General features: G+C 44.5%; 1 protein-coding gene across 1 annotated transcript in view; it reads left to right on the plus strand.

Moving 5' to 3' along the window:
- The window catches only part of ZZEF1 (zinc finger ZZ-type and EF-hand domain containing 1), a gene marked incomplete in the record, with an annotated part of 3,903,331 nt that overhangs the window by 186,843 nt on the left and 3,699,656 nt on the right, over positions 1–16,832 (plus strand).

Here is a 16,832-nt window from a genome sequence, read left to right on the forward strand (position 1 = left end):
TGGTTCACGATTGGCCCTCCGGTCTTCTCTGTGCCTTTCCACCGTTTCCTCTGATATCAAAGGTCATTCAGAAAGTACAGTGTTTGGGACGCAAGATGATCCTGATTGCCCCACACTGGCCTTGTCAGATTTAGTTTCCCTTCCTTCACCCCTATCTAATGGACGATCCCTGGATTCTGGACCCAGATCCAGATCTACTGACTCGTATATTAGGACAGTTCCATCCCTCCATCCAGACCCTCAAGTTGACAGCTTTGCTGCTCCTGTTCCGTCCCTAGTCGGGTTTCATGATTTTTCCCCAGAAGTGGTCCACTTTCTGTCTTCTTCCCACAAGCCTTCTACCAGGAAGATTTATTCCAGTAAGTGGAAGAGATTCTCCATTTGGGCCCGTGAAAGACATATTGATCCTTATACAGCTCCTTTTTCGGCAATATTAGAATTTCTTTCTCAACTGTTCAGTCACAGATCAGCTGCAGCAACCATTAAAGTGCAATTGGCAGCGATTTTGACCTTTCACGTTGCTAATGAGCCCAACCTTATCGCTCATAGGCTTTATAGGGCCTTTCTGAAAGGGACAAGGTTACTCCGACTTCCAGTCTTTGATCCAGTAATGGCATGGGACCTCAATTTTGTATTACAGAAGCTCACCTCTGCTCTCTTTGAGCCCGCAGCTACGTGTGACCTAAAATTCTTGTCATGGAAGACTGTATTTTTGGTAGCCATAACTTCAGCTAGGCGGGTCTCTGAGCTCCAAGCTTTATCGATTAAGCCACCTTATTTGGTGTTTCACAAAGACAGGGTCTCCTTAAGAACCCAATCCTTCCTTTATTCCAAAGGTTGCTTCTGTTGTCAGTATCAACCAATCCATTGAGGTGCCAGTGTTTTTTTCCTGAATTTTCTAACAAGGCAGAATTTAAGTTTTATCAGCTAGACGTTCATAGACAAATGCGTTTCTGTTTACATAGGACAAAAGATTTCAGGAAATCAGTTCAACTGGTTTGTCTCATTTTCAGACACTAGACTTGGGGTTCCTGTTTGTCTCATTTTCAGACACTAGACTTGGGGTTCCTGTTTCTAAAGTAACCTTGTCTCGCTGGATTTCAAATTGCATCTCATTTATTTATGCTTCAAATGGCAAAGAATTACCCTTTAAAGTGCAGGCTCATTCTACACGATCTGTGGCTACCTCTACTGCATTTCAGGCTAGGATCTCTATGGATGATATTTGCACTGCAGCAACATTGGCTTTGCCTCATACTTTTATTAGTCACTACAAATTAGATCTGGTCTCTAGAGGCAGATCTTCCTTTGTTTCCACAGTGCTCAAGAGTATTTTTCACTGAGCCACCCAAGGTCAAGGTGCTAGGGACGCTGTCCCAGGGGTAAGAATGAAGGCGAGATTGAACTGCATAACATCAAGAACTTATGTACTCACCATAACGTTTGATGTATATAGTACAGCTCGCCTTACATTCTTACTAACCCCCCCTCCTACTCCCTCCTTGAGGACCTGGCGGTATAGTCTCTGAGTGTCAGTGTCAGTAGTCCTTTCTGTTGGGGTTGTTGTTGTTCTCTGTGTGTGTGTGTGTGTGTGTGTGTGTGTGTGTGTGTGTGTGTGTGTGTGTGCGCGCTTGCAGCAGACAAGATCTGGGGAATGGGCCTGTTGCATGATGGGATACCTCTTAGCCACGAGCCAGTTGAAGACTTTGAGCTAGAGTATGTCCGAGTTGGAGCCGAGGTTCGGCTCCGAACCCAGGGGTAAGAATGTAAGGTGAGATGGACTACATACATAGAACGTTATGGTGAGTACATAACTTCTTGTTTTGACGTATTGCCTGAACTCCATGGATGGGGTCTGTTCTATACTAAAGTGTAAAAAATCGGAGCCCTACTCCAACAGACTGCTATCAGCTGTAGTATATGATGTCCTTTTAATTCTTCCTTACTTATAGGTTTGGAACTGATACTTTGATTTGACTCGACCACATTTACCAGACTTTGGATCCGACTCTCAAGTTCCTCCCTCTACCCGTAATTAAAACTCTTGTCTATATCCTTCCTCCCTCAAGTTGTCACTGGTCACTGGGGACTTTTTTCTTTTTTTTTTTCTGTACTGTTTCACAGTAGATTTTATTCTATTACCATTGTTAGTATTCCCTTTTCTTTATTTGCCCCTTTACCTTAGGGTATTTTTTGCTTCTGCCATAGTTGGTAGTCTTTTTCTGCCCCCCCCCCCCCTTTTTTCCTCCCCGTTACTGTGTTTGTCCTCATTTTCTTTCATTATGTCGGGGAAACCTACAGGGTTTAAAAAAATGCACTTCTTGTGGGCATAAGATCCCAAATTGTGATGCTCACAAAGAGTGTGTTTATTGCTTGCAAGCCGGGCACCAAGTGACTGCATGTAGGATCTGTGTTACCTTTAATCCTAGAGCCCTGACTGAATGACAGAAGAAGCCAGCTTATTTTAAGGGGTCTCCTTCCTTCCTTCTCTCCAGGAGCTCAAACCCCCTCCAAAACAGGTAGGTCTGCTACTCTGGAACACCCTTCCCTAGGTCCTCATTGGAGCCACCAACCAAGACTAGGAGACTCTCTGCTCCAACTTCCCTGGATCTGAAGACTTCTCAGCAATCAGATCTGAAGCCTTCAGATCCTAAGGCTTTTGCTCCGACTGTGATTGCAATTAGTCCACCAGCTCCACAGATCCTAAGTCATCTTATCCAAAGCCAGGTAGTTCCTTTAGGAGTACTACACCCAAAATACGTTTTAAAACCAATTTCACCCACTTTGCCTGCTCAGCTTCTCCAGACTTCTAAGAAGCATTCCAGGCCCCCCATCCACCCCTTCCTTTAGGTCCTCCAGAAGCTTGTTGGAAGCAGATGTGGGTAGGATGTTGCAAGAATTTCTCAGAGCTCCGATCCAGATGGGGGTCTTAGAAGCTCCATCCCCTATCAGGTCCATGAGCATGTGTGTCACATCTAAGACTATTGCTTCTTCTTCTCCGAGCCATCCATTGGTTTTAGAGTCCCAGGATCCAAGTTCCCCGAGAGGTTTGGCATCTGATCCGAGGAAAGTTTCCTCCTCCACTATGATAGTTCTGCTCAGATACCTTGTAATATGGACGGGTCTCTGATACGAAGTGTCACTGTTGGATCCCAGGGGGCAGGCTCTGCTCCAAGTTTGTTGAATCCGCTCTTTCCCCTTGGAGTTTCTGCCCTAGACGGTTCAGATCCAGCTCTCCCCTCGAGGCCTGGATCTTGGGGGTGACCTTTATCTTTCTTCTTTGGAAGTTTTGGCTCCGACGGAGAGAGGGTCAGGGCTTTTCCTGGTCCCTCACCCTTCGAGGTGGTGGAAATGGCTTTTTCCTCTCCAGCGAGAACAGTCTTATGTTTTGGATCCTACCCATTTTCTCTCATTGGTTCTGAGCTCTGAGTCGGTCAGACCTATTGGACAGGGACAGCCAGTTCCAGTTAGTCTCCAACCAGTTCTAGTCGAAGAACTTCCTCTCTCTTCTGACACCTCTCCAGAACATCCAGTGGAAGAGGAGCCATGGAAGAGAACATGTAAAAGGAGACACATAGACTCCCCATGGAGTCCTGTCATGGAAGACACTAATTTTGATGGAGAGGGATCCCCCAGGTCACCACCGGATGATATCTCCTTTCAGAGATGTTCAAAGAGATCCTGAAGCATAATGGTGGTTGGTCATCCCAAACCCCCATCTCCTGAAGAATCTGTGTTCTCTGAGGCTTTTTGTTCTGGCCTGTCTAGGTCTTGGGTAATCTCCCAGGCAGATGAACATATTGACTTGGTTTCCTGCTGGACATGGAAGGAGCCAGATACTGTTGAGCCCATCCCCAAGCGCCTTGACAAGTTTTGGCCCCACTTGCATACAGACCCCACTTGAGCAAAGGAGTCTCAGCTGATACTATGGTGGTGACGGTGACCCTTAAGAGCTAGCAGAACAGATCTCTTCTGTCCATCCACATAACAGGGAGTCCAAAGCGTAAGACAGATTTGGAAAGCAAGTGTTCACCTCAGCTACTTTCGCTCTGAAGTCGCTTAATTGTCTGACTCACTTCAGTTGAATCTTTCTGAAGCATAGTAAATAACTATCAAATTTCTTGAGTCCATGTCTGCTGAGGATTTCAAAAGGACTTTCAGCTGACCACTCTTTTATGCATTTCAAATGCTTTGATGAAGTTAGTCTCTCACACAGTTGAGGGAATGTCATGAGCAGCCGGTTCAGGCATTGCCCCAAGGAGACAGGCCTGGATGCAGCTTTGCAAGTTTGTGGAGCCCTTTAAGACATCCTTTGTTAATGCCCCCTTTGATGACATTTCCTTGTTTGGGCCATCAGTTAAAGATATGTTTGACGTTGCCATAGAGGCAGAGAAGGTCTGCAGAACCAGTGCTTCAGAGATGTTTTTCTCAGACAGGCCACATCAGTGCTCTTGAAGTGCTGCCCAACTGTCCAACTGTGCAGGCAGTCGGGGGTCAGTTCTGTTTGCATCTAGATGCCTGGACAAACATCGCAAGAGATTTATAGGTGCTAAGAATAATATCCGGAGGTTATTGCATATCCTTTTCTTCCTCATTATCAAAGGAAGAAAATTCCTGATGTTCCAACCAGTCAGATGAAGACAGCAGCACAAGAAATAGAAAAGCTGCTGGAAAAAAGAATCCTCCAGAAGGTCCCAAACCAACCAGATAGGATTTGAAACTTATTCGCACTTCTTTTCAGTGCCGAAGAAAACAGGGGACCTGGTACAGACACTGGATCCTACACAATTTGGCTTTGTCAAGGGCAGATCCTGCCTCTTGAACTTGGTCGACTTTTTCGAAACAGTCACTAAGGCCATTGATGAGGGTAAGGCAGTTCACACAGCCTACTTTGACCTAGCAAAAGCGTTCGACACAATACCCCACTCGGGCATCATAGAAAAGCTCACCAGCTTAGATGTAAACCCATATGTCACAAGATGGGTTGCAAACTGGCTCAAGGACAGAACACACAGGGTTAGAGTTGCTGGTGCCATGTCAGACTCTAAGCCGGTCACGAGCGGTGTCCCACAGGGCTCAGTCCTGGGCCCCCTCTTGTTCGGCATTTATTTTTCTGAAGTGAAGGCAAACATAGGGGGATTGTGGCTGACAAAATTTGCAGATGACTGCAAACTGGGCACCATAATTGACACTCCATCAGACACAGACATCCTCCAGAAAGGTCTCATAGAAATGGATAACTGGTGCCAGAGCCATGGCCTTAAGCTAAATGCCAAAAAATGTATAGTCGTACCCTTTGGGAAAAACAAGGTAACCCCTAATTACCACATAGGTGGTAATCCATTAAACACGGAAGAAGTTATCAGGGATCTGGGGACCCAAGTTGACAGTAACCTCTCTTTTGACACTCACATTGCCAAAGTGGTTAGGAAGACCTTCTACATTGCCCACCTGATCATGAAGGGATCCACATCCAGATCAGGAGAGGTCATTGTACCCCTGTACTCTTCACTTATCAGACCAATGATTGAGTACAACGCCCCATTTGGAATGTACCTTACCCGACACCTGCAGCAGTTGGAAAGACCCCAAAGTTCCTCACCAAAAGGATAAAGGGGCTCAAACATATGTCATACGATGCCCGACTGAAGAAACTCCAGCTCTATTCAGTCGCAAACCGTCTGCTCAGAGGTGATCTGTGCCTGACATACAAGGCCATGTCCAACCCGGAATTAATGGACATGCTCCACCCCAAAAAATCCAAATCCACCAGAGCCACGAGAGCAAGAGACTTAAACCTCAACACGGATATAAATAGGACATGCTGGAGGGACAGATTCATCACCCAGAGACTCCCTACACTATGGAACAGAATCCCAGTCCATGTGAGGCAGAGCCCCTCACTGACTCTGTTCAAGAGAAATCTTGACGAGTGGATGGGAGATCGTAGGTTTACCCCGGGAATCATCTCTGTATCACTGCTGGGCAGAGGCACAGCAAACTAATGGGTATAGTATTCTCATCCTAAGGGGTGGTGAAAGCCACACACACTCTGGCTAGGCTTATAAATGCCTTAGGGCAGATAGCCTAGTATGAACCTATGAGACACATTTTAGATCTAAGCAAATTAAATCAGTATATAAAGAAGGTGAAGTTCCGAATGGTCATGGTTCAGTACAGTCTGAATTTTCTGCACAAGGATGATTGGATGTGCTCTATAGATCTTCAGGACATGTACTATTGCATCAAAATAGACAGATGAGCCAGAAGACATCTTCGCTTTCAGCTGGGAGCCAGTCATTACCAATTCAGAGCTCTGCCCTTTGGACTCACCACTGCCCCCAGAGTGTTTACCAAATGCGTGGTAGTAGTCGCAGATCACTTGAGACTGAAGGGATCCCAGGTGTTTCCATATCTATTGGCTCCTAACCGCCCTGTCCAAGCATCAGCATGCCAGGGACTATTTGCTGCAGATTTGCAACACTTTGAGCATTGCAATAAATCTTGCCAAATCAAAACTTGCATCAGTTCAGAGCCTGGAATTCATCAGGACAGTTTTGAATACAACAACACTGGTAGAAGTAATGCAGTGGCGAGGTAAAGCAGCTGTCAGAAACCAGGTTCAGGCTATCCTTTCTAATTCATCTCCTCCAGCAAGGTTAGTGCTTTAAACACTTGGGTCGATGTCGGCTGCCATAATACTACTTCCTCTTGCACACTTATTTTTGCGGGTGTTCCAGTGGACTCCAGCTGTATAGTGGTCTATTCTGTCTCAACCCCTATCTTTTCACTGTTGGAACAGTTTGATGATGTTTTTCTGGGCAAACCCTTTGTTTTACCAAACCCAGTAGCCACAGTGACCGTGGATACTTCTCGACCTGACTGGGGTGGGGTATTTCTTGGGAAGAGCTGTCCAAGGCACGTGGTTCCTCCAAGAGACCAATTTGCATATCATTGTCCTAGAGATGAGCAGTAATTTCAGCGTTGCATGCATATCCTGATGCTCTTCCCCTGGGGACTATTGCAGTTCAGACCGTCAGTATGTTTGTAGTCTGGTACATCAACAAGCAAGGAGGAACTTGATCTTATTGCCTTTGCAGAGAGGCCTTGAGAGGTTTTGGAATGGGCAATCTCATCAGGCCGCTTTGTAATTGTGACGCACATTCCTGGGAAAACCAATGTGCTTGAGGACAAACTGAGCAGATCCATTTTGATGCATCATCAGTGGTCCCTCAGTCAGTCGGTAGTAAATATAATCTTCAGGCTTTGGGACCAACCTTGCTGTGACTTATTTGCCACCCTTTTTAACAACAAGTGCAGCAAATACTTAGCCCTGTTCCCCTTGAGAGTCACAGAGACATGCTGTTCTCAACGCTTGGCCCTCTGGTCTCCTTTATAATTATCCTCCTCTTGCCCTGATTTCAAGATTTGTGCAGAAAGCAGGCAGGCTGAAGAGCTCAGTTATCCTCCTTGCCCCTTCTGACCTCAGAAGTACGGTTCCCCTTTCTTATGTCTCATCTTCGTTATCCTCCATGGATACTGGAGCTTACTCAAAATCTCTTCTCACCCGTCAGGGATTCAACATCCCAACATTCAGGCCCTCAAGCTGACCTCATGGTTTCTCCAGTTCCAGTAATAGTTGGGCAGTCCAGGCTCTCTTCCCCAGTTTGTGACATTTTTTGACTTCTCAAAAGGATGCCACCAAAAAGTTTATAAAAGTAAACGGAAAAGGTTCTCTATTTGGGAATTAGATAAGTAGATTGATCCTCTTTATGCACCAATTTCTGCTGTTCTTTAGTTTTTGACAATTCTCTTTTCAAAGATGGAGCTAGTTTCTCCACAGTTAAACTTCAGTTGGTAGCAATTTCAAATTTCCACACATGGAATAAATCTTTTTCCTTAGCTTCCTCTAAATTGTGTAAAGCTTTTTTGAAAGGCATTTTCGTCTGAGACTTTCAGTAAAGGATCCCTCACTGCCTTGGGATCTTACTGTGCTACTTGTAGTTTTAACACAAAAACCCTTTGAACCGTCAGACAAATCTTTTTTAAACTTTGTCTTGGAAGATGATTTTCCTGGTAGCTATAACTTCTGCAGAAATAATATCTGAACTCCAGGTTCTTTCAGAAAAAAAAAACTTATTGTTTTTCATAAAGACAGTGTGTCCCTGCAGACAAACCCTTCTTTTTTTACTTAAAGTGGCTTTTGAAAATGGCATCAACTAATCCATTCACTTGCCAGGTTTCTTTCCAAATTTTTCCGGTAAAGGAGAGTACATGTTACACCTCCTTGATGTGCACAGACAACTATGTTTTTACCTTCACAGGACAAAACTGTTTAGAATGTCATATTAGCTTTTTGTATCTTTCTTTCCAAAGTGCCTAGGCCAACCAGTTTCTAAAGTTACCCTAGCTAAATGGATTGCAGACTGTATTTCATGGATTTACTCTCCGAAGGGTATGACATTACCAAAACCCCCCCGAGCTCATTCAACTAGGTCCATGACTACTAAATCTGCTTTTTGGTCAAGGACATCTGTTGATATTTGTGCAGCAAGTAACAAGTCCAAGACTCATATTTTGTTTCACAATGTAAATTGGACATCCTATCTAGAAAGAGAGCTTCCTTTGTTTTGGCAATACTCCAGAATATCCCTCCAAGAGGGCCACCCAAGGTCATCATAGCTGGGGACTCTATCCTGTAAGTAAAGAATGAAAAGGGCAACATCAGATTTATAAGTTATGTACTTCCTATACCTAGATGTCTGTGTTGTCCATATTCATTTTTCCACAGCTCCCCTCCCATCCATGTCCCATCCATTTTTCTTCTGGAGGGACATATTAGACCGTGTCTGGAACCTACAGTTCCAGGTTTGACCCCTCCCTTTTTTCTCTTTGGCTATGTGTATTTATTTCTCTTCTACTTTTTATAAGTGGAACAGGAGCAGCAAACTCGATCTGAAGCAATAGGGATGGAGTAGGGCATTATGGGTAGAGGGAGATGCTTGAGAGTTGGATCTGAAGTCTGGTAAATGTGGCTGAGTTGGATCTGAACCCATAAGTGAGGAAGAATGAAAATGGACAACACAGCTGCCTAGTTATGGTGAGTACATAACTTATGATTATTTTATAGTTATGTAGTGAGCAGTGTACAATAGCAGTATCTATAAATGTCACAGCAGCATACACAGACTGGTATGTAGCAGCATATTATGTCAATTAACTGAAAGTACGATAGTATCCGAACAATTCTTGAACCAAAACTTAACTTATAACTCTGAAAACATACATATGTTCATAGGAAGGTACTACACTATTGGCCCTAGGGCCTATTTAAGCCTAGCCAAAAAGGTACCCTGGCTTTCATCACCCAAGAAAATTATTTTCCTGTGCCCCTGTCAAGTAGAGCTACAGAAGTGATCCCTGGGGTGAATTTCCGATCTCCCATCCAATCATCAAGATTTTTCTTGAAGAGTGCTAATGAGGAGCTTTGTTTGATATAGATAGGCAGTTTGTTCCAGAGTATGGGAAGTCGCTGGGACAGGAATCTATCCCTCCAGCATGTTCTGTTTATTGTTGTGACAAAGTTTAGGCCCCTAGACAGTGTAGCTCGGAGGGATTGGGATTTCTTTAAGTGGAGCATGTCCAGCAAATCTGGGTTTGATATAGCTTTGTATATTAGGCAGAGATCGCCTCTGAGTAGGCAATATACGGCGGAGTAAAGCTGGAGTTTTTTGAGACTATCTGCGTAGGGCATCTGTTTCAGGCCGGTAATCTTCTTTGTGAGGTATTTTTGCGGCCTTTCCAGTTGTTGTAGAGGTTTTGTGAGGTACATACCAAAAGGGGCATTGTACTCTATAATGGGTCTAATGAGTGATGAGTAGAGGGTAACAATTACCTATTTTTTTCCTGGATGAGAGACCTTTTGTGATGGCGTGCCACATAGAATGTACCTTTTTGGCTAGGCTTATGTAGGCCCTAGTGCCTACCTATGAACATAACTCACTTAACTGCTCTGTATTGTACAATTACCCTCTGAAGATAACCCAATGTGTTATGCAAATACATTCAAATGTTTTATTGTACATTTCTTTGCTACGTTTTTTCTTCAATGTTATAATGTTTATTACTATATTGTATTGCGGAGCTTTAGCTACATTTGTTTAACTGTTTTATTGTAAAATTTTCACTGTATTCATCTTCAGTTTTGTAGACTTAATTGCTTGCTTGTACTGTGGAGTTTTTCTCCTTGGGCATCCACTGAAAAAGGGTTTTTGCTCAGATGGATCCCGGTTAACACATGTCAAATAAATAAAATGAAGACATAGGCCTGACTTTACATTTTTAGGCTTATGCACAGTGCATTCTACTATATCTATATAAAGTCTATTTTATCTTATGTCTGACAACTACATTTAAGTGAAGAGCTGTAGTCTTACATTTCCCGGTGATGTCCATGAACAGTAATTTGTTTCTGTAGCTACCTCACACATGTCATATTATTACTAACTACTGTAACATGGGTTCAGTGTGTGGGCTTTGTGCCACTTCCCATTAAAGTTTTTATAATGCACAGTCTGCAAAGAGATACTATAATGATTAATGCTACCAAAATTAATGTAACTAACAGATGGTATTTTAAAATAGCCCCAATCTCCACCCCAACCAGTATATAACCTTGTAATCCAATATGTCCATGAAGTATTTCCAAACTCATGCACCTTGGTTAACATCTCACTCATAATCTGCAAGTGTGTCTTGATAAGCTTCACTTTCATCTGAAATATAACTAGATTTGGTTCTGATCAACCCTCAAGTCCCATGATGTAAAGCCAACAAGTAATGAACATGCAGATGTTCTTCATGTTTCACTGTTGCAGTCATCACACTTGGGTTATCCTGCCAGGGGTAGCCCTCAAGTCAACCCGAATACAAGAGGCTTAGTATTTCTGCATCGGTTGTTGTCACTCCAGGACTGACGTCAGGTCATCAGTGGTATAAAAACAGGCAGTCGACACCATTACATCAGTCTTTCTAGCTGAGGAACCCGAAGCAGAAGCAGTTCACACGAGTGCCGGTCGGCCTCTACCTGAGGTTTTCATTTCCAAAGTTGAAGTCTTCTAAAGCTAAGTACCCCGTTGGAGATCCTTTTTTCTTGCTTTAACTGATGTCAAAAAAAGTTAACAATTGTCTTGCCTGTGGAAAGCAAATACCACACCAAGATTTTTATTCTTACTGCGTCACCTGTTTAGGCCCAGACCACAACATACCTCATTGCTGGTTTTGTGCTTTGTTGAACGCCCAGACTGTTCGTCATCGGGCTCTTATTGTAGCTAAATACTTTCTCTCTCGACCTTCGTATTCCGAAATGGTTTCGGTAAGCCATCCGACTACAGATCTTCGAAAAAACGTAAGGATAAAGACAGAGACAGCACATGTCCAAAACTGCCGACGACACTTTTCTTAAGCTAGTCGCCAGTTTGCCATTACTCAGTGAGGCGCTTTCGCAGCCCCTGATACTCACATCGATAGATTCGCAAGCCGCTACCAAGACCCGTTCACGAGACTCTTCTTTGACTACGGAACCTGCGGATGTGCCTACCTTGGATGGGTCCAGAACCACTGTGCAGGCACTGGCTTCTGAGGAAGTTTATTGCACTACCGATATTAGACACAACCCGACTACTTCTTTCGTGTCTTCAGTTCTTTTTAAAACTACTGAGTTTCTAAGGATCAGAGTACGAGAAAACCGATGACCCAAACTCACGCGCTTGCTTCCTTGCCACAATTTCAGATGCTTAAAATGGTGGAAAACCTTTTCATGCTGATTAGGGGCATCCAGCCTTCTCCTGCTAAAAGAAAGAGACTTGTCCCCTGCACGTTTATCTGACCAAGAGTCCGACGATTCTTATATTTTTGATTATGAAGACATGCCCTTCTCTGTTTATGAGGCTTCTGATGCAGAGGAATCCAATCCTTCTGCCTCTCCTCCAGAGGATTTTTCTTGTGGTGAAACCCTACATACGTTGAGAGAGCACTTCCATTGGGAATGCCAGGATTACCCTCAGTCCAAAAAGAGACTCAAGGAATTTTTAGATTTACCTCCGCACAGACCCTTAGCTATACCTCCTGTCCTGGATGTTGTAGATGATGTTTTTATGGAATCCAGTCTAACACCGGATACTTTACCTCCTGCTCCCAGGAAACCTGACCGGTATTAGAGTCCCTGACACACTCACATTTCTTTTCAAGAATCCTACTGCTGACCCAGAGGTCATTTCCCAAGGGCGTAAAGAAATTAAAGCAACTACAGCTAAGAATCCCACCCCCCTCGGACAGGGATTCTCGAGCCTTAGACAGATGGGGTAAAAAAAGTATATACTTTTGCACCTCTTGGCATTAGAGCATTAAATTGTCAGTTCCACATGCTGAAATACCAGCAACATACCATGGAACTCATTAAACAAAAATGATCTACCTTTCCTGACTGTGCAGAAAATTAAGACTTGCAGGAACTTATGCATTCTGCAAGCCAAATCAGTAAGCATACCCTGCAATGTGAGTTTGATGCCCTTGAAGCATCCTGCAGGGCAGCAGTCACAGGTTCTGTACTTCGAAGGCATGCTTGGCTTAAGGAGGAGACCTTGCCAGATCATGTCAAATCAAAATTATTGGATGCACCTCTTAACAAAGACTATCTGTTTGGCACCAAAGCAGAAGAGGTTTTAAAAAAGATGGAAGAAAAAGCTAATTCTATGCAGACAGTTAAAGACTTCTTGCAAGTTCAGCCTCCAAGATTCAATAGACATTGTCCCTCAAAACATTAGTCCTTTCCTGCCCCCTCAAGGCCACTTCAGACAAGACCTAGGGGTAAAAGAACACCCCCCCCCCCCCCCAGGCAGCAGTCTCAGGGTATTCGGAGATCTAAACAATGGAGTAGCTCCACTTCTAAACCAGGGAGTGCTAAGCCCCACCCCCTTATGGAAAGAATTCCCAATGACTCCTTCAACTCCTCCTCTCACCTCTGCCCATCTGTTCGTGCCACTAGGAGGAAGACTTGCCTTCCATGCAGAAAACTGGACCTCCATCACCAACAACGGATGGGTCCTCAACATAGTGTCCCAGGGGTACAAATTTTAATTCCACACCTTGCCAACCCCGAAGGGATTCCCAGATCTTCCTCAAAACCAGTGGACAGAGGCACAAAACCAAGTTCATTCCCTGCTCTCCATGAGGGCAGTTCAACCTGTCCCTGCAGATCAGATAGGCCAAGGGTTCTATTCCAGGCTTTTCCTAGTACCCAGAAAAGAGGGCACCTGGCGCCCAATCTTAGATCTATCTATTCTAAACACCTTCCTGGTGGTACCAAAATTCAAAATGCTCACACTGCAGCAGCTTCTCACTAGGCTGTCCAAAGTTACCTGGTTAGCCACTCTCGACCTCAGAGGCCTGTTTGCATATCCCAATCAGAGAGTCTTGCAGGAAATATTTACGTATCAGGGCAGGATCTATGCATTATCAGTTCTCTGCACTTCTCTTTGGCCTATCCACTGCTTCCAGAGTTTTCACAAAATTCATGGCTCCAGCTATTGCTTATTGCAGACAAAGAAATATTCAAATGTACTCTTACTTGGACGACTGCCTGATTCAGGCAGACAGTCAGGAAAAGCTGTTACAGCACATAACATTTGTAAAGGACCTACTAACCTCACTGGGGTACACTGTCAATGAGAAGGAATCCAAACTTGTCCCCAGTCAAAAAATTGTATTCCTTGGAGCATTCCTGGACACGGCATCCCAGATGGCATTTCTAACTCCAGAAAAACAAGCCTATCTGACAGGCTACTTCTTTCAGCTGGCAACCAGAACCTGGTTATCTGCAAGGAAAATCCTGCAAGCTCTAGGGTTCATGGCCTCCTACATTTTACTAATTCCATATGTCAGACTGCATATGAGGAAACTTCAGTGGTACTTAAAAAGCCTTTGGTGTCCACATTCACAGGACCTGTAAACTATTATACCTATGATACCCTGTCTAAGGAAATATTTTCTTTGGTGGGCAGCAGCATGCAACCACAACAAGGGATTTTCCTTTTCACAAATCCACACCTTCCAGACCCTAACCATAGATGCATCAGACTATGCCTGGGGTGCTCACTTGGACAGCAGGTGCATTCAGGGCCATTGGAGCCCACACCAAATTCATTTGCACATCAACCAAAAAGAGCTGCTAGCTGTTCAGCATGCTCTGACAGCTTTCAGTCCCCTGCTCTCTCTGAGGCCTCTACTTATCAAAACCGACAACACCACTGTAATGTGGTACATCAACAAGCAGGGGGGAACCCTCTCTGCAGCCTAGCCATAACCCTTTGGAACATGGCCTTAGCCACGCATATTCATCTGCAAGCTCAATTCCTGCCAGGCAACCAAAACTCTCTGGCAGACAACCTAAGCAGAAATCTCTTAGACCCACACGAGTGGCAATTAAACCACAACAGCTTCAAACTTGTAAGCCAAAAATGGGGTACCCTGAAGGTGGACCTATTTGCTTCCACCTACAACCACCAGTTCAATTCTGCACCAGGGAACCGCACAGCAAGGCCTGGAAAGTGGATGCCCTATCCTTCCATTGGGCAAACCTCTCAATCTATGCATTTCCCCCTTTACCTCTTCTGACCAGAGTATTACTCAAAATAAGGGAAGAAAGACTAAGGGCAATCCTGATTGCCCCAGACTGGCCACGGCAACAATGGTACCCACTACTGGGCAGTTTGTCCCCGTTGCCTCCGTGGCACCTACTCCAGATTCCAACTCTCCTGACTCAGGAGGGAGAGTTCTTGCATCCACAGTTGGCAGACAGTGAACCAAGCAGCCTAGCTTATTCCTTGACTTCTCCTCCAGTGTCCACCCTAAGCCAACAAGTCCTGGATGTCATACATGAAGCCAGATGACCCAGTACTAGGACATCCTATGCTGATAAGTGAAGATGGTATTGTTCCTGGATCCAGACTAAAGGAGCTGACCCAGCACAGCCCGCCTTACCTCTCATCCTGGATTACCTAGCAGAACTACTCCACAGGGGTCTGTTCTTCTCTTCCATTAAAATCCATGCCTCTGCCATCTCTGCACATTACAGCACTGAGACACCTCTCTTCTCACACCCTCTCATCAAACAATTCCTGAGAGGGGCTAACAACTTAAGGCCACCAAGGAGAGCCCCCACTCCTGGTTGGGACCTTAACTTTGTGTTGGAAAAGCTTATGCCCCCCCCCCCCTTTGAGCCTGCAACTTCAGCAGAGTTAAAATTCCTCTGTTGGAAAACCACTTTGCTTCTGGCCATCACTTCAGCTAGAAGAGTGTCTGAGTTACAAGCACTTTTGGCTGTGGAACCTTTCATCATTTTTCATGCGGACAGGGTCTCCCTCAGGACTAACCCAACCTTCATGCCTAAGGTGGTGTCCATTGCTGCTCTCAACCAATCTATTCATTTGTCCACATTTTTCCCTAAACCTCAAAATAAGGGGGAAAGGATCCTGCACTCTTTAGATGTGCACAGACAGTTTAGATTCTATCTGGATAGAACTAAGCCTTTTAGGAAATCTGACCATTTACTAGTCAGCTTTGCACCAGGGGCAGAGGGTAAAGCCACCTCCAAATGGATAGCAAACTGCTTCCATTTCTGTTACAAACACCATGGGAAACCACCCCCACTGGGGTCAGAACACATTCAACTAGGGCAACTTCAACCTCTACAGCCTTTCTCAGAGGAGTCCCTACCAGGGGCATCCTGGAAGCTGCAACATGGAATTCTGTTCATACCTTCACCAAATATCACCACCTGCCTATCTTTTCAAAATCTAGGGCAGGCTTTGCAACTGCAGTCCTGCAGGGCATTCTAGCCAGCCCCAACTCTTCTTGACTGCCTCCATCCGATTCTCAGCTTTGGGAATCAACCCAAGTGTGATGACTGCAACAGTGAAACATGAAGAACATAGCACAGTTCTGTACATGTACCATAAATGTAGATGTTAGAGTGTATTCAGTGTTGCAGTCCCGATTTCCAACCCTCCAGCCCCCTTGTCTCTTTCTGTCTCTGTCTTCCTCACCCTTACAGGGCTGTTGGTATTTACTTTCTACTGCTGGTGTTTTTTCCACCATAACTTAGCTCCCTTTTGGGGGCTCCTGACATTTGGGGCAAGAAAAACTGATGTAATGGCGTCAGCTGCCTATTTTTATACCACTGACAACCTGACGTCAGTCCTGGAGCAACAGCAACTGATGCAGAAATACTAAGCCTCTGGTATTCGGGCCGACTGAGGGCTACCCCTGGCAGGATAACCCCAGTGTGATGACTGCAACAGTGAATACACTCTAACATCTACATTTATGGTAAGTGTACACAACTGTACTTTCTGGAAAACTACCGTGCGCATCATGGTAGTTTCCAAAGTAATATCTTTAATTGATTCAAAGGTACTGTTGGCTAATACTTCCAACAATCTGGATCATTTATGTATTTCCCAAATAGCTTTGACAGCTCCTTATGCAGGAACTATGCCTGCTCCCGCAATTACCGCATCACCTAGATCCATAGCCTTTAGTGTCCTTAAATCCACTTTCTGATGCATGTTTGATGTGTCTAAGACCTGCACATTATTCTAAAAATCAGAGTTGGTGTGTTTTAACTTTGTGATCCCCAAAACTTGTTGGGCCAGGCAATTCTTTAAAATGCCTCATTGCTGGTATTACATACCCTATGTAACATGACTCGTACCAGTTTGGTGGTAGCCATTTATAAGCTGTCTTCCCACATACATAATACTTGTGCTTCAAAG

Source organism: Protopterus annectens, chromosome 9.part0 (genome assembly GCF_019279795.1).
Source record: "Protopterus annectens isolate FY-2018-M chromosome 9.part0, PAN1.0, whole genome shotgun sequence".
In the NCBI taxonomy this organism is placed as follows: domain Eukaryota; kingdom Metazoa; phylum Chordata; order Ceratodontiformes; family Protopteridae; genus Protopterus; species Protopterus annectens.